This window comes from Petromyzon marinus, unplaced genomic scaffold (genome assembly GCF_048934315.1).
Source record: "Petromyzon marinus isolate PM22_M1 ecotype Great Lakes invasive population unplaced genomic scaffold, UKy_Petmar_22M1.pri1.0 PM_G_Scaffold_19, whole genome shotgun sequence".
Lineage (NCBI taxonomy): Eukaryota > Metazoa > Chordata > Hyperoartia > Petromyzontiformes > Petromyzontidae > Petromyzon > Petromyzon marinus.
In genome coordinates this window covers 2,204,363-2,223,853 of record NW_027422750.1, presented here as the reverse complement: position 1 = coordinate 2,223,853, position 19,491 = coordinate 2,204,363, and positions in this window count along the sequence as shown.

The following is a 19,491-nucleotide window of genomic DNA, read 5'->3' as shown; positions in this document are numbered from 1 at the left end:
TGCCAAAACAGCTTTTGTTCGGCCGGATTGAGGCGGCAAAGCGGGCGCGGCACGGGCTAGAGAAGAGATGGAGTGATGTGGTACAGGAGGACGTGGAGCTGAGTGGACTTGCCGATGACTGGTACCAGCGGTGTCAAGATCGGCCTCTGTGGAGGAGGCTCATGAAGGATGCTACTGGGCAGTTGGAGGTAGTCGCCCTCCAACAACAACGGAGGGCGGAGGAGCGACGCTCACAACAACGAGCGGAGCGCCGGGTGGCTAAAGCACAGCAGGTTGGCACAGTAGGGGGCACAGGTGGTGCATCAGCCAGTCATCTCAGTCAGTCGACCCGTGGCACCTGGGTCTGCCCCGTGACCTCCTGCCAGCGGGCGTTCGACACTTCACGTGTCCTCAGGGTGCACATAGCCTGGCACAAGCGTCGTGGTGACGTCACCGCCACTTAGTGGCGAATGGCGGTTGTTGTTGTTGTGTGTGTCTGTGTGTTTGTGTCTGTGTGTGTGTCTGTGTGTCTGTGTGTGTGTGTGTCTGTCTGTGTGTGTGTGTCTTTGTGTGTCTGTCTGTGTGTGTCTGTGTGTGTCTGTGTGTGTGTCTGTGTGTGTGTGGAAGCGTAACGCATTGTAGTGTAGTGGTTAGCGCTATGCCGCGCTACGAACCCGGTGACCCGAGTTCGATTCCCGCTCACGGCCACCACCGGCGACGATTATTTGAACCACTTCTGGGCCTCCCCTAGGTCGACTCAGCCTCAAACGAGTAACTGTTGCGATGTAAACATCGCCACTGGGGAGACAAAGGCGGCCGGACGTGGTGGATCCAAGTCACGGGCGAAGCCGGGTAGTATAGCTAGTCGTGAATATATGAATGAATATAGACGTGTAAGTCACGTGTGACTGTATATATTAATTCCTCCATGGCTCGATACTGACGTGTAGATGGTGTGGATATTCTTATTTTCTGTCTGCAGCTGACGCTGGTCTGATGGAGCAAAGGCACTCAGCGCAGCTCGGTACGACAAGTCAACAATGCGACCAGCGTGCATACAGCACGGATCGGACTGGAAATTTGACACAGCACCAGAGAACTCGCACAGGAGAGAAACCCTTCAAGTGCACTGTGTGTGACAAGGCATTTGCATGGCCATCTGTTCTTGAGACCCACCAGAGAACACACACAAGAGAGAAACCCTTCAAGTGCACTGTGTGTGGGAAGGCATTTTCACAGTCATCTGCTCTTAAAATTCACCAGAGAACACACACAGGAGAGAAACCCTTCAAGTGCACTGTGTGTGGGAAGGCATTTTCACAGTCATCTGCTCTTAAAATTCACCAGAGAACACACACGGGAGAGAAACCCTTCAGGTGCAGTGTGTGTGGGAAGACATTTTCAGATTCATTTGCTCTTAAAACACACCAGAGAACACACATGGGAGAGAAACCCTTCAAGTGCAGTGTGTGTGGCAAGGCATTTTCAGATTCATCTACTCTTAAAACACACCAGAGAACACACACGGGAGAGAAACCCTTCAGGTGCAGTGTGTGTGGGAAGACATTTTCAGATTCATCTAATCTTAAAATGCACCAGAGAACACACACGGGAGAGAAACCCTTCAGGTGCAGTGTGTGTCGGAAGACATTTTCAGGTTCATTTGCTCTTAAAACACACCAGAGAACACACACGGGAGAGAAACCCTTCAAGTGCTGTGTGTGTGGGAAGGCATTTTCAGATTCATCTCATATTCAAAGACACCAGAGAACACACACGGGAGAGAAACCCTTCAAGTGCAGTGTGTGTGGCAAGGCATTTTCAGATTCATCTACTCTTAAAACACACCAGAGAACACACACGGGAGAGAAACCCTTCAGGTGCAGTGTGTGTGGGAAGACATTTTCAGATTCATCTAATCTTAAAATGCACCAGAGAACACACACGGGAGAGAAACCCTTCAGGTGCAGTGTGTGTCGGAAGACATTTTCAGGTTCATTTGCTCTTAAAACACACCAGAGAACACACACGGGAGAGAAACCCTTCAAGTGCTGTGTGTGTGGGAAGGCATTTTCAGATTCATCTCATCTTCAAAGACACCAGAGAACACACACGGGAGAGAAACCCTTCAAGTGCACTGTGTGCGTGAAGACATTTTCAGATTCATTTGCTCTTAAAAGACACCAGAGAACACACACGGGAGAGAAACCCTTCAAGTGCAGTGTGTGTGGAAAGTCATTTTCACAGTCATCTTCTCTTAAAAAACACCAGAGAACACACGGGAGAGAAACCCTTCAAATGCACTGTATGTGGGAAGACATTTTCAGATTCATCTGCTCTTAAACCACACCAGAGAACACACACGGGAGAGAAACCCTTCAGGTGCAGTGTGTGTGGGAAAGCATTTTCAGATTCATCTACTCTTAAAAAACACCAGAGAACACACACGGGAGAGAAACCCTTCAAGTGCACTGTGTGTGGGAAGACATTTTCAGATTCATCTGCTCTTAAATCACACCAGAGAACACACACGGGAGAGAAACCCTTCAGGCGCAGTGTGTGTGGGAAAGCATTTTCAGATTCATCTACTCTTAAAAACACCAGAGAACACACACGGGAGAGAAACCCTTCAGGTGCAGTGTGTGTGGGAAGGCATTTTCACAGTCATCTGCTCTTAAAACACACCAGAGAACACACACGGGAGAGAAACCCTTCAAGTGCAGTGTGTGTGGGAAGACATTTTCAGATTCATCAAATCTTCAAGTACACCAGAGAACACAGAAGCATCAGATGATCCATAAGGAGTGCAGTCTGAAATCAGCTTGTGAAAGTCAAAGTGCCGCAATGAGCCCATCCCTCATGAAACACGAACCGGAAGAAAATCCCAGCTTGAACACTTTTAAAGGTATCGAGGTGAAATATGAAGAGGTGATGGTGAAATGTGAAGAGGTGATGGTGAAATGTGAAGAGGTGATGGTGAAGAGGGAAGAGGTGATGGTGAAGAGGGAAGAAGTGATGGTCAAGAGCGAAGAAGTGAAGGTAAAATGTGAAGATGATTCAACTCCAAAATCGGACCTTCACATCGATGGAGGCAACGTAAAGCAGGAGGAGAATTCTGACTGTGAGGCAGAGCGAGGCAACTCCCAGCAGTTTGTGGAAGTGGAGGTGTGGGTGGACTTCCTCCGAGACAATACAAAGTCAAGTGGAGACCCGGTAGATGTGTAAGCTTGAGATGATGTCGCTCCAATAGATGCACCTTTGTCACAGGCCTTTAATGACAAGAACGTGACGTTGGACACTCAGTTGCTAGGTTCAACCTGCAGAGTAAGTGCGGCCAGTCTTTGTGGACCTGTCTGTTGGGTAGATCTTTAACCAGGAGCGAGAGACAATACGCCCCCCAGCATTCACTGTTATAATTGCATTTACACGGTGCTTGCTTTATCGCCTCAGCAACTCGGAGTTTTGTGTCGTACCTCGTCTGAAACACTCGAAGAACATCCCCAAGTAGCAGCTGCCCCTGTGTGGCACAGGGTGGTGGCCCTGCACCGGCCTGCATGTGGACAAGAGCCTGTCAGTAGGGGGCGATGATTGATGCGTCATCTCAGTTGTGTAGTTTGTAGGCAATCTTGATTTCGAAGCTTTCGTGACTGTAGGAATCCACACTCTTGAGTTCTTTCGGTAAAGTCACCACGTGGGTAGAAACATAACAGGTCACGGCGTTTAGATCACAACACAAGCAATCGTCATCAGGTCGGACAACCACAGCAAGAGAAACTGCTGAAGTAGTAGGCACCTACTCCAGCAGTTTCTTCTTGTTGCTGCTGTGCTTGTCCCACCTGATGACGATTGCTTGTGTTGCCATCGAAACGCCGTGATCTATTATTTGTAGTGTAATGTTTAGAATTTGCTACATTTTGACCCAGGCGCCAGCATGCAACGGCCTACTCGTTTGGAATGACGCAACAATACTACGGTGTACAAACACTGTTAAGCAGACGGTGCGTATTTGTAAAATAACTTCTTGTTAATACGATGTAACGTGATGCAGTCAATTTCGCTGCAGTAATTCAATGTTGTTAATATGCCCGTCAATGATTTAGAATGAATACTTGTCTGATTGTTCGCGTGCATGTAACATTTTGTCTGAGGGTCAAACATTGAATAAGTGATGTTAGGACAAAGTGTGTGTGTGTGTTTGGAAGTAACCTGTACAGAGAACTCGGGTGAGACCCGTTGTTCTTGTGATACAGGTCAAAGGGTGTTTTGTGTTTCACGAAGCGTCTGCCTCTGGAGCAACTCATCGTCTTTGAAATATGGAGCACGCTCGGATCATTCATCAGTTACAAGGCATACCACTTGAAAGTTACACGTATAGGAGGAGGTACATTCTCTACAACACGAATTGTAGTTTTGTCTTACGTGTTGACGTACGATTTTGTCTAACTTGGACTAGAAATGCACTTTGCTGATTCACGTCTGGATGTTCGTAACCATCGGTTGAAGCAAACCCCACTGCTGTTGTTGAGACGCTGTGCACCAATAAGGGTCCAACACGTTGACGGCCTTCAGGCCAGGAAAGTCACAACATTTGCACACGAAGGACGCATTCACGCAAGTACCCCATGCTCCGTTTTGAAGTTTTAAAATGAAACATCTTTGAATTGTGTTGTGTTTTGAATTAGATGATTTTATTTCTTCATTAAAAGCTTGTATCAATTTACATCTGGAAGACTTCATTGAAACGGACATTTTGTGTGAATTTTCTCTCGTCATTAAGTGGATGGCCTTGCCGGGGGTTCGGTTCAATGCAGACACAAACAGTGTACACACACACAGTGTACACACACAGAGTGTACACACACACAGTGTATACACACAGTATACACACAGTGCACACACACAGTGTGCACACACGCAGTGTACACACACAGTGTACACACAGTGTACACACATAGTGTACACACACAGTGTACACACACAATGTACACCCACACAATGTACACACACAGTGTACACACACACAGTGACACACACAGTGACACACAGTGACAGAGCGACACAGTGACACAGTGTATACACACAGTGTATACACACATAGTGTACACACACAGTGTATACACACAGTGTACACACACAGTGTACACACACACAGTGTATACACAATAATGTCCACGTTGTTGTAGCTGGGCTCACACACCCAAGGGAGGGAGCAATGGAAAATTAATCTAAATCAACTTAAACTACAACTCTGTGACGTCACCACTCTGCATTACCTCATCGGCGTGAAACGCCAGGGTGAGGTGTACCTCGCTAGGGACGTCATGTCACCAAGGTATTCACCCCTCCCGCGTCCACCGCGCTCTTGAGCGTGATGTCACCTCCGCTTGGGTCACTGCCGATATAGTTCCAGTGGCAATCCTTATTTGGGCACAGCTACGCCCAGTGACTGGTGGCTCATTAACATAATGTGTCCGTTAAAGCCGTAGCGAGTTTGTTGCGACGGGTTCAGCACCCACGCCCCCATCCCTCGACGTAGGGTCCAGCGTCATTAACATAATTTATTCCGTTAGAGAGCCGCTCGTGGGAGGGAAGTGACGTCATACTACTTCCTGCTGTCGCGAGGCAACAGGAAGCTGCCGTGTGCGCGCTTGCACTGAAATCCGAGGTGAGAAATTCTCATCGTTGTGGTGGTGGTGGTCGTTGTGGTGGTGGTGGTTGTTGTTGTTGTTTACCAAGGTAGAGCCTCTCTCTCTCAGGGATGTCAATTGAGTAGCAACGAGCATGGGAATCGATGTCCAGGTTGGAACTTTACAACGCGGGGCCTAGCCACGCGGGGCCTTGCCTCCTGCCCTCGCCTGATTGCATTCACTTTAATTATCTCGCTTAAGTTTAATTTGTCTTCACCCGGCTCGCCACTTTGTAACTTTGTTTTATTGTAAATATTCACGCAGTTTTTATTTTCATTTTTTTCACCAGGCCAAGTCCGCTGGAGCTGCTATACCGCTCTTGTTATCAGAAGCGACCTGCCCACAACAACACAAGGTGAGGCTTTGGCAACGTGTGTGAATGTTTTGACTTAAAACTTTGGTGACTGCAGGAATTAATATTCTTGGTTCTTTCGGTAAAGTCACGTAGATAGAAAATTAAATAAAAATATCGGATGCTAAATTAAATGAAAAAAATTTAAATGAAGCAAAAAACCCACGACGTTTTGATCGCAACACAAGTGGTCTTTATCTTATTGAATTTAATCTGTTATTTTTATTTTCTATCTACGTGACTTTACTGAAAAAATCAACAATACGTGCGTCAATGTATCTATCGGTCAAAGTCACTAAGCGCGTGTCGCTGTTGGCTCTGAATATGTGGAGGGGAACACCTTCACCATGGGGAGAGAGACACAGAGACACGGATAGCCTCGGCTATGTTGATTGATCCTCGATTCATTACTTGGTGGAGTGAGGAAGAATTAATGCTGAGCAGATGAAGGTGGCCAGGCATGGTTCTGGTCACACCACCACCTGTTTACTCATGGCAGTGTGTGACAGTGTCAAGTTTGTGTTTGCAGTAAAGTCTATTAACTCTACTGCACACGGAGGTTATATCAAAACAATAGTTTATTTTTGTTTTCCTCTGGAACTCTTTATAAGAATGGAAACAGGAGGTGAACACAGCACACACATTCAGCTGAAGTCGGAACTGTTCATCCCAGCATTCAAGGACATCTGAGCCTGGATTCACACCTCTAAGTTGCGATTGAACATTAATTTCTGCATAACACAAATAGTATTGTTTTCAACACCCTTTGCTATGTCAGCTGAATTTAGCTTTCATAAATTTTCCTTTTCTAGTCAGACAGCCGAAATTGTGTGCTTAGAGTTTTGAGTTAACATTCATCTTGATGATATGAAGGCTTCCAGGCATATTAATGACATTTTCCCTCTCATTGTGTGCCATAGCAGCCCGTGGAGAGAAACCCTTCAGGTGCACTCTGTGCGGGAAGGCGTTTGCAGATTCATCAAATTTGATGAATTTGGGAAACTTTTTCACTACATCTTGAATATATTAATAAGTATAGACGTGTAAGTCACGTGTGCATTCCTCTGTGCCTGACGTGTAGATGGTGTGGATATTATTTTTTTCTGTCTGCAGCAGACGCTTCCTCTGCAGAATTGGTCTGATGGAGCAAATGCAGTCAGCGCAGCTCGGTACGACAAGTCAACATTGCGACCAGCGTGCATACAGCACGGATCGGACTGGAAATTTGACACGGCACCAGAGAACTCGCACAGGAGAGAAACCCTTCAAATGTACTGTGTGTAACAAGGCATTTGCATGGCCATCAGTTCTTCAGACCCACCAGAGAACACACACAGGAGAGAAACCCTTCAAATGTACTGTGTGTGGGAAGGCATTTTCATGGTCATCTGCTCTTAAAACACACCAGAGAACACACACGGGAGTGAAACCCTTCAGGTGCACTCTGTGCGGAAAGGCGTTTGCACATTCACCACATCTTAAAGTACACCAGAGAACACACACAGGAGAGAAACCCTTCAAGTGCAGTGTGTGTGGGAAGACATTTTCAGATTCATGTAATCTTGTAATACACCAGAGAACACACACGGGAGAGAAACCCTTCAGGTGCACTCTGTGCGGGAAGGCGTTTGCACAGTCACCACATCTTAAAGTACACCAGAGAACACACACGGGAGAGAAACCCTTCAAGTGCAGTGTGTGCGTGAAGGCGTTTGCACAGTCATCTGATCTTGTAAAACACCAGAGAACACACACAGGAGAGAAACCCTTCAAGTGTACTCTGTGCGGGAAGCCGTTTACAGATTCATCAACTCTTCGTAGACACCAGAGAACACAAAAGCATCGGAAGATCCACAAGGAGCGGAGTTGGAGTCTGAAATCAGCTTGTGAAAGTCAAAGTTCCGCAATGAGCCCATCCCTCATAAAACAAGAACCGGACGAAAATCCCAGCTAAAGGTTCTCGAGGTGAAATATGAAGAGGTGATGGTGAAATGTGGAGAAGTGATGAGCGAAGAAGTGAAGGGAAAATGTGAAGATGAAGATTCAACTCCAAAATGGGACCTTCACATCGTGAAGCAGGAGGAGATTCTGACTGAGGCAGAGCGAGGCAACTCCCAGCAGTTTGTGGAAGTGGAGGTGTGGGTGGACTTCCTCCTAGACAATACAAAGTCAAGTGAAGACCCGGTAGATGTGTAAGCCAGAGACGATGTCACTACAATAGATGCACCTTTGTAAATAGGCCTTTAATGACAAGAATGTGAAGTTGGACACTTTATGGGCCCGTGGGTTGGGTAGATCTCTAATCAGGAGCAAGAGCTAATAAGCTCCCAAGCATTCACTATGTTATCATAATTGCTTTTACATGGTGCTTGCTTAATCGCCTCAGCAACTCGGAGTTTTGTGTCGTACCTCATCTGAAACACTCGAAGAGCATCCCCAAGTAGCAGCTGCCCCTGTGTGGCACAAGGTGCTGGCCCAGCACCGGCCTGCATGTCGACAAGAGCCTGTCAGTAGGGGACGATGATTGATGCGTCATCTCAGTTGTGTAGTTTGTAGGTAATGTTTAGAATTTGCTACATTTTCACTCAGACGCCAGCATGCAATGGCCTCGTTTTGAATGACACAATAGTATGTTTTACATACACTGTGAAGCAGACTATGCAACTTTTTTTGTAAAAGCTTCTTGATAATACGATGTAACGTGATGCAGTATATTTCACTGCAGTAATCCAATTTTGTTAATATGCCTGTCAATAATTTAGAATGTATACTTGTCTGGTTTTGTGCATACTTGTAACATTTGATCTGTAAGGGTCAAACATTGAATAAGTGATGTTAGGACAAGGTGTGTGTGTGTGTGTTTGAAAGTAACCTGTACAGAGAACTCAGGTGAGACCCGTTGTTCTTGTGATGCAGATCAAAGGGTACTTTTGTGTTTCACGAAGCGTCGGCCTCTGAAGCAACTCATTGTCTTTGAAATAGGGAGCACGCTCGGATCATTCATCAGTTACTAGGCATTCCACTTACAAGTTACACGTATAGGAGGAGGTACATTCTCTGCAACACGAATTGTAGTTTTGTCTTACGTGTTGACGTAGATTTTGTCTAACTGGGACTAGAAATGCACCTTGCTGATTCACGTCTGGATGTTCGTAACCATCGGTTGAAGCAAACCCCACTGCTGTTGTTGAGACGCTGTGCACCATTTAATGGTCCAACACATTGACGGCCTTCAGGCCAGGAAAGTCACAACATTTGCACACGAAGGACGCATTCACGCAAGTTCTGAAGTTTTAAAATGAAACATCTTTGAATTGTGTTGTGTTTTGATTTAGATTATTTTATTTCTTCATTAAAAGTTAATTTTACATCTGGAAGACTTCGTTGAAAAGGACATTTCGTGTGAATTTTCTCTCGTCGTTAAGTAGACGATGGCCTTGCCGGGGGTTCGGTTCGATGCGGACTTTCATCTGGTAGGGGATCGCGGGATCGAGATGAGGCGACACGGAGCTGCTGGTCGTCTGCAGATCGATTCCAACATAATCGAACGTCTGTCCCTGCGCGTCCGTCGTTCGCATGCAGGGGGCGCGTGTAGGTTTACACAGCCCCCTGCATGAAAACGACAAAGTGCAGCGTTCATCAAGGATAAAGTTGCGCGCTTATTTTTTAAATGTTATTCTTTTATAAGGTGATGTTGATATCGAAAACTGACACATAACTGGCATGCCATAAATAGGAAATTAACTCTGCTTATTTGAATCAATGTATTCATATATGTTGATAAACTGTTTTCAAGCAGATATTTTGTCTCTAACGGCGACTACAGGGACCACGTGATTGTTTAAAAATGTCTTTGATTATAACTATAATTACCTACAATTGGTCATGTGTAGCTTCTTTAGACTATAATTTATTCACTACCCAAAATGTATTTACTTGAAAATATAGAGCTGAATTTCGATTTAAAGCTTTCGTGACTGCAATGACTCATCTTCTTTGGTTCTTTCAGTAAAGTCACGTAGAATGAGAATAAAATAATAAATTGATAAAATAAAATAACACAATAATATTCTCACGACGTTTTGGCCACAACACAAGCGGCCTTCATCAGGTGAAGGGACGAGACTGTCTGGTAGGACAGCGCTGGAGTGAAAGAGCCACGTTCAGATCACAACCTTTAAGCTGTGAGAGGAAACAAAGCGCCTTGACAAAGGAATTAGCATATAATTTAGCATTGAAATGGCTGAGTGATTAGCTTGTGACTGGTCACAGAAATAGCTATGTTAAAAGTTAAAGCATACACATCCGCAGAGGCACCCCTTGATAAAGGAATTAGCATAGAATTTAGCATTGAAATAGCTAAGTTAAAGCATACACATCAGCAGAGGCACCCCTTGACAAAGGAATTAGCATAGAATTTAGCATTGAAATAGCTGAGTGATTAGCTTGTAACTGGTCACACCACCATCCATCCCAGAAGAACTCCCTCATCAAGACTCTATACCATAGAGCCCAATGCATTTCCGACCAGGAACACATTACCAGTGAACTCAAGCACGTACACCATGCTCTCAGGGCTAATGGTTACTCCGACTACACAAACCGCAAAGCCATCACTCCAGTCATGAAGAAGGATCCTCTTGTGGAGCCACTCAAAACCATCGCCTTACCCTACATTGCAGGGGTCACTAAAAAGATCTCCAAAATCCTGAATAAACACAAGATCCAGGTCCGATTCAACACAGTACATAAAATCCGTGATTTAGTTCCATCTGTAAAAGATGTTGTTCCAGACATACAGTATCCGGGCGTTTACAAACTAAAGTGCCTCTGTGGTAGTAGCTACATTGGAGAAACCAAACGACATATCTCGGACCGCATCCGTGAACATAAAGCAGACTTGAAACACGGTAGTACGAACTCCTCTGCCGTGGCAGATCACTGTTATAATTCAGTGGGCTCACATGACATTGACTTCTCCAAGACGGAGGTTCTTTGCAAACCAACCGGCTACCATGAGAGATTCGTTCATGGCCATTAACATATACAAGCACAGAGACAATTTCAACCGAGAAGATGGATTCTGGCTTAGTAACCATTGGAAAGATGTTTTAAACCATTTCTCTTCTTAATTAATTGTATTTTACGATGACCTTCAGACCGCAGCTCTTTCACCAGCATTGACTCTTAATACCTCTCACACCACGGTTAATGGTATAGTTTACAACATGGAGTATAATAGCGCCTCGCAGCTGTCTCTCTCCCCCTCCTCTGTTCTGACCATGGATGAACTCGTCCGTCTGAACGGGGCCCGTAGCTATCCGTGGTGCTAAAGTTGAGGGTAAGAATCCACCCATTTTTTCGCCATATAGCATTGTGATATATAACGGCTTATTGTTGGTAGCTTAGCTGATTGGAGAATATAGAGTTTATTGATAACATTAAGGTAATTTATATTTTAGTTTTTTATTGGTTCACTATATAGTACTGCGAATAGCTCAGATATGTAGGCCTTGACTTCAACATAGTCATTTCTGTGACCAGTCACTAGCTAATCACTCAGTTATTTCAATGCTAAATTCGCCTAGTTATTTCAATGCTAAATTCTCCTGTTTGATTTGTACTAAGTGCCTCGGTGAATGTGTATGCTCTGACTTTAACGTAGCTATTTCTGTGAGCAGTTACAAGCTAATCACTCAGCTATTTCAATGCTAAATTCTATGCTAATTCCTTTGTCAAGGGGTGCCTCTGCGGATGTGTATGCTTTAACTTAGCTATTTCAATGCTAAATTCTATGCTAATTCCTTTATCAAGGGGTGCCTCTGCAGATGTGTATGCTTTAACTTTTAACATAGCTATTTCTGTGACCAGTCACAAGCTAATCACTCAGCCATTTCAATGCTAAATTATATGCTAATTCCTTTGTCAAGGCGCTTTGTTTCCTCTCACAGCTTAAAGGTCGTGATCTGAACGTGGCTCTTTCACTCCAGCGCTGTCCTACCAGACAGTCTCGTCCCTTCACCTGATGAAGGCCGCTTGTGTTGTAGCCGAAACGTCGTGAGAATATTATTGTGTTATTTTATTTTATCAATTTATTATTTAATTCTCATTCTACGTGACTTTACCGAAAGAACCAAAGAAGATGAACATAGAGCTGATATTTATTCTTGGTTCTTTCGGTAAAGTCACGTAGAAGGGAACCAAAATAACAAAAATATAAAACAATTAAATTCTCACGACGTTTTGACTGCAACACAAGCAATCATCATCAGGTGTCACACACAGGCACACACGCAGAGACAGAGGCACACACAGAGATACAGGTACACACAGTGTGTACACACACACAGTGTACACACACAGTGTATACACATAGTGTACACACACACAGTGTGTACACACAGAAACAGTGTGTACACACTATAGTGTCCACGTTGTAGTTGCTGAGCTCACGCGCGCAAGGGGTTTCTGTTCAAGAGATGGAGCAATGGAAAATGAATCTAAACTTAAACTCCATCCCTGCTCTGTGACGTCACCACTCAGCATGACCTCATCGGTGTGAAACGCCAGGGGGAGGTGTGCCTCGCTAGTGACGTCATGTCACCAAGGTATTCACCCCACCCCCGTCCACCGCGCCCTTGAGCGTGACGTCACCTCTGCTTGGTCACTGCCGATATCTGTTCCGGTACAATCCTTATTTGAGCAAAGCTACGCTCAGTGACTGGCGGCTCATTAATATAATGAGTTCGTGAAAGCCGTCGCGAGTTGATTGGGACGGGTTCAGCACCCACGCCCCCATCCCTCGACATATGGCCCGGTTCATTAACATAATTTTATTCAGTTACGGAGCCGCTCGTGGGAGGGGAGTGTCTTGTACCCCGGATGTGACGTCATGTCACCTGCTGCCGCATGACGTCACGAGCTAACAGGAAGCGATCGCTTCGCTCTTGCACTGAAATCCGAGGTGATAAATTATTATCGTGTTGGTGGTCGTAGTTGTTGTGGTGGTGGTTGTTGTGGTGGTCGTTGTTTACCAAGGTAGAGCCTCTCTCTCGTAGGGATGTCAATTGAGTAGCAGCGAGCATGGGAATCGATGTCCAGGTTGGAACTTTACAACGCGGGGCCTAGCCACGCGGGGCCTTGCCTCCTGCCCTCGCCTGATTGCATTCACTTTAATTATCTCACTTAAGTTTAATTTGTCTTCACCCGGCTCGCCACTTTGTAACTTTGTTTTATTGTAAATATTCACGCAGTTTTTATTTTCTTTTGTTAGCAGGCCAAGCCCGCTTGAGCTGCTATACCGCTCTTGTTATCAGAAGCGACCTGCCCACAACAACACAAGGTGAGGCTTTGTCAACGTGTGTGAATGTTTTGACTTAAAACTTTGGTGACTGCAGGAATTAATATTCTTGGTTCTTTCGGTAAAGTCACGTAGATAGAAAATGAAATTAATATAACAGAAAATAATTTTTCTTTTTTTAAATGAAGCAAAAAACCCCACAACGTTTCTATGGCAACATTAATGTTGAAGATGCGAGGGCTTACAGGAATATTTATGACATTTGCCCTCTCATTGCGTGCCATGACAGTGCTGTTTGCACAGTCACACATAGTCACTGTAAGATGATTTTCTTAGTCGTGTTTTTGTTTTGTTGCTTGTTGTGGTTGCACCCGATTCAAGAGCCGAATGGCTCACGGGACTATAACCAAAATAAATCAAACTGAAAATCAAAAAACTGAAACCGCGTGATGAATTTGGGAAAGTTTTTCACTGCATCTCCAAATATATATAAAAAAGGCAAAGTTGTGATTGTGTGTCTGTTCAAAATGTTTAGCGTACTTCCCGACATGCAACAAACTGGAAATTTGCCATGTGGGTACTTTCCAGACTGTATACCATGCAAACAATATACAAATACACTTTTGTGTTTTTGTTGGGGGGGGGGAGCTCAATAATGTATAGATTTTTTGCACGGCCAATGAGCTGTGACGTCAAATCTGTCACGTGACCCTCGCATGTGGAAGAGTAACGCATTGTAGTGTAGTGGTTAGCGTTGTCTGTGTGTTTGTGTCTGTGTGTGTCTGTGTGTGTGTGTCTGTGTGTGTGTGTATGTGTGTCTGTGTGTGTGTATCTGTGTGTGTCTGTGTGTCTCTGTGTATCTGTGTGTGTGTGTCTGTGTGTGTGTCTGTATCTGTGTGTCTGTATCTGTGTGTGTATGTGTGTGTGTCTGTGTGTGTCTGTGTGTGTGTCTGTGTGTGTGTGTGGAAAAGTAACTCATTGTAGTGTAGCGGTTAGCGCTACGCTGCGCAACGAACCCGGCGACCCGATTCCCGCTCACGGCCACCACCGGTAATGATTATTTGAACCGCTTCTGGGCCTCCCCTAGGTCGACTCAGCCTCAAACGAGTAACTGCTGTGGTGGTGTGAACATCGCCACTGGGGAGACAAAGAAACCCTTCAAGTGCAGTGTGTGTGTGAAGGCATTTTCAGATTCATTTGCTCTTAAAACACCAGAGAACACACACGGGAGAGAAACCCTTCAAGTGGAGTGTGTGTGTGAAGGCATTTTCACGGTCATCTGCTCTTAAAACACACCAGAGAACACACACGGGAGAGAAACCCTTCTTGTGCAGTGTGTGTGGGAAGACATTTTCTGATTCATCTGCTCTTAAAAAACACCAGAGAACACACACGGGAGAGAAACCCTTCGGGTGCAATGTGTGTGTGAAGACATTTTCAGATTCATCTACTCTTAAAAAACACCAGAGAACACACACGGGAGAGAAACCCTTCAAGTGCAGTGTTTGTGGGAAGACATTTTCACGGACATCTGTTTTTAAAACACACCAGAGAACACACACGGGAGAGAAACCCTTGTGCAGTGTGTGTGGGAATACATTTTCAGATTCATCTACTCTTAAAAAACACCAGAGAACACACACGGGAGAGAAACCCTTCAAGTGCAGTGTTTCTGGGAAGACATTTTCACGGTCATCTGCTCTTAAAAAACACCAGAGAACACACGGGAGAGAAACCCTTCAAGTGCAGTGTGTGTGGGAAAGCATTTGCACATTAATCAAATCTTCAAGTACACCAGAGAACACAGACAGGAGAGAAACCCTTTAGGTACACTCTGTGTGGGATGATGTTTGCACAGTCATCACATCTTAAAGTACACCAGAGAACACACACGGGAGAGAAACCCTTCAGGTGCACTGCGGGAAGGTGTTTGCACATTCATAAAATCTTCAAGTACACCAGAGAACACAAAAGCATCAGAAGATCTGCAAGGAGTGGAATCTGAAATCAGCTTGTGAAAGTCAAAGTGCCACAATAAGCCCATCCCTCATGAAACAAGAACCGGACGAAAATCCCAGCTTGGACACTTTTAAAGGTTTCGAGGTGAAATATGAAGAGGTGATGGTGAAGAGGGAAGAAGTGATGGTGAAGAGGGAAGAAGTGAAGGTGAAATGTGAAGATGAAGATTCAACTCCAAAATGGGACCTTCACATCGATGGAGGCAACGTGAAGCAGGAGGAGAATTCTGACTGTGAGGCAACTCCCAGCAGTTTGTGGAAGTGGAGGTGTGGGTGGACTTCCTCCGAGACAATCCAAAGTCAAGTGGAGACCCGGTAGATGTGTAAGCCAGAGACGATGTCGCTACAATAGATGCACCTTTGTCACAGGCCTTTAATGACAAGAATGTGAAGTTGAACACTTTGTGGGCCCGTGGGTTGGGTAGATCTCTAACCAGGAGCAAGAGCCAATAAGCTCCCAAGCATTCACTATGTTATAATAATTGCTTTTACATGGTGCTTGCTTAATCGCCTCAGCAACTCGGAGTTTTGTGTCGTAACTCGCCTGAAACACTCAAAGAGCATCCCCAAGTGGCAGCTGCCCCTGTGTGGCACAAGGTGGTGGCCCTGCACCGGCCTGCATGTGGACAAGAGCCTGTCAGTAGGGGGCGATGATTGATGCATAATCTCAGTTGTGTAGTTTGTAGGTAATGTTTAGAATTTGCTACATTTTCACTCAGACGCCAGCATGCAATGGCCTACTCGTTTTGAATGACACAGTAGTATGTTTTACATACACTGTGAAGCAGACTGTGCATTTTTTTTAAAGTTTCTTGTTAATACGATGTAACGTGATGCAGTATATTTCACTGCAGTAATCCAATTTTGTTAATATGCCTGACAATAATTTAGAATGTATACTTGTCTGGTTTTGTGCATACTTGTAACATTTGATCTGTAAGGGTCAAACATTGAATAAGTGATGTTAGGACAAAGTGTGTGTGTGTGTGTGTTTGAAAGTAACCTGTACAGAGAACTCAGGTGAGACCCTTTGTTCTTGTGATACAGGTCAAACGGTGTTTTTGTGTTCCACGAAGCATCTGGAGCAACTCATTGTCTTTGAAATAGGTCGCACGCTCGGATCATTCATCAGTTACAAGGCATACCACTTGAAAGTTACACGTATAGGAGGAGGTACATTCTCTACAACACGAATTGTAGTTTTGTCTTACGTGTTGACGTATATTTTGTCTAACTGGGACTAGAAATGCACCTTGCTGATTGACGTCTGGATGTTCGTTACCTATCGGTTGAAGCAAACACCACTGCTGTTGTTGAGACGCTGTGCACCAATAAGGGTCCAACACATTGACGGCCTTCAGGCCAGGAAAGTCACAACATTTACGGCACACGAAGGACGCATTCACGCAAGTACCCCATGCTCCGTTTTGAAGTTTTAAAATGAAACATCTTTGAATTGTGTTATGTTTTGAATTGGATGATTTTACTTCTTCATTAAATGCTTGTATCAATTTACATCTGGAAGACTTCATTGAAAAGGGCATTTCGTGTTAATTTTCTCTCGTCGTTAAGTAGATGGCCTTGCCGGTGGTTCGGTTCGATGCGGACTTTCAACTGTTTGGGACCGCGGGATCGAGATAAGGCGACACGGAGCTGGCCGTGCGAGAAGACCGCCGTCTGCAGATCGATTCCAACGTAATCGAACGTCTGTCCCTGCGCCTCCGTCGTCCATGCAGGGGGTGCGTAGGTTTGCAGCGCCCCCTGCATGAAAACAACGGAAAGTGCAGCGCTCATCACATAGATAAAGTTGTGCGCTTATATTTAAAATGTTATTCTTTTATAAGGTGATGTTGAAATCGAAAAGTGTTTAGCCAGTTGATGATTTCAATCAGATTGATTCATTTATTATGCACTACATATCTGATCTTTTGTGGTCCTGTTGAGCTAAAGTTGGAAAATGTCCGTGACTATAACTTCGCTCAATATTGTAAACGTGTTTCTATTATTTAGTTATTGTTTAATACAAACTGCTTCAGATAATGGGTTTCAAGATGTACTTGAATGGCACGTTCGTTGTTCCGGTGTTTAATGGCTTGGACGTCATGGCAAATAGCTTCCATCGATGTGGAAGTCAATGGTGGATGATGATTTGACATTTCGGTGTTGATTTGGAGTAGATTGTTTAACAGTTGCATACCGGGTGGTGAAATGCTTTGCCGAGTACCTGAACTGTTTGACCAAGTGAATTCATGAAGAGTTCGATACGAGTTTGAGCGTTAATATTCTTGCGGAACGACAAAGGTCGAATATTTTAAAGATTCCTGATCGTACGTTTATTGCGACAATGTTCACGGGAAACACGTGTGGAGGAGAGTTCCGGGTGAAGTCTCCCCTTACCTGGCAACCATGGTGGCTGTCCTCTGATCACTCTCGCTCCGTCACAGCTACGAGCTGTAGGGACGGGACTCTCCACCCTGGCGCTGTTTTAATTCACAGCACAAAGCGGAGAGCCTCATCCCTGCAGTTCCCTCCTGTTGTGCCGCAGCATTTACCGCGTAACGAGGCAACGTTTTCATGAGCAGTGCGTTCCACTACGCACCCACACGAGCGAACCATGTGCAACAGTGTGCGTACATACAGACACGAACAAACACACGGGTGCACATACACACACGAGCGCTTACTTGCAAACACGGACGAGTGGAGATGCACGCAGTAGTGTGGTCACCACCTGACTAGCTTCACTAGTCACGTGATAACTAGTATACTAAACTATATACTACACTATACACTACACTATACACTGCACTATATACTACACTTCTATACACTACACTATACACTACACTACTATACACTACACTACTATACACTACACTATACACTACACTACTATACACTACGCTACTATACACTACACTATACACTACAGTAAACACTATTATACACTATACAATACACTATACACTACTATACACTATACACCACACTATACACTTATACACTACAATATACACTACACTATACACTACACTAAACACTTATACACTATACAATACACTATACACTACACTATACACTTATACACTACTATACACTACAATACACTATTATACACTACACTATTATACACTACACTATACACTTATACACTACAATATATACTACTATACACTACAATATGCACTATTATACACTACACTATACACTTATACACTACAATATATACTACTATACACTACAATATGCACTATTATACACTACACTATACACTTATACACTACAATATACACTACTATACACTACACTATTATACACTACACTATTATACACTACACACTTATACACTACAATATACACTACTATACACTACAATATACACTTATACACTACTAATTCAAAGCGTTCATCTTTGCTGATGTTGCTAGGTGGTAACTTAGCGTTTTTGAGGGTTGCAGCGATTTCAGATCTTGCTACGTCTGCAGAGATGTGACTCAAGCCCTTGAGTGCAACGTCGACATGGGCAATGATATCATTAACCGGTATGTGTCTCGGTGTGACAGCAAAGTTTAGACCTTTAGCTAAAACGAATATCAGACCATCAGAAATGGAACTGTTACTGCGATTAATTACGACTTTGTTGACGTCTATCTTTTCGGTGTGTGGATCCGATTTTTTGTTGGAGAGGTGATTTGAATGATCAATTAAAAGGAGATATTGTCGTCCTCTCAGCCGACAAGGGCAATGCCACTGTCATCATGGACAAAACAATATAACAACAAAATTCAAGAACTACTCAACGATGGCAGCTATACAAAAATAAAAAGAGATCCCACCAACAACCTGGTTACCAAAATGAACAAAATCATCTCTGATTCAATAGCATTAATTGATCAGACCAAACAGTTCTCGTTGAACCCCTCTGCTGCCAGACCACCAAGATTATATGGCCTTCCAAAGATACACAAAGAAGATACACCCCTTCGTCCCATCGTCTCTACTATCAATTCCCCCACCTATAAACTGGCACGTTTTCTTGCTGATATACTGCGACCTTTCACTGGAAAAACCACCTCTGCGGTACTAAATTCTACTCACCTGGTATCGACAATCAAAGGCATTTGCCTGTCCCCAGACGACCTGCTTGTCGTGATA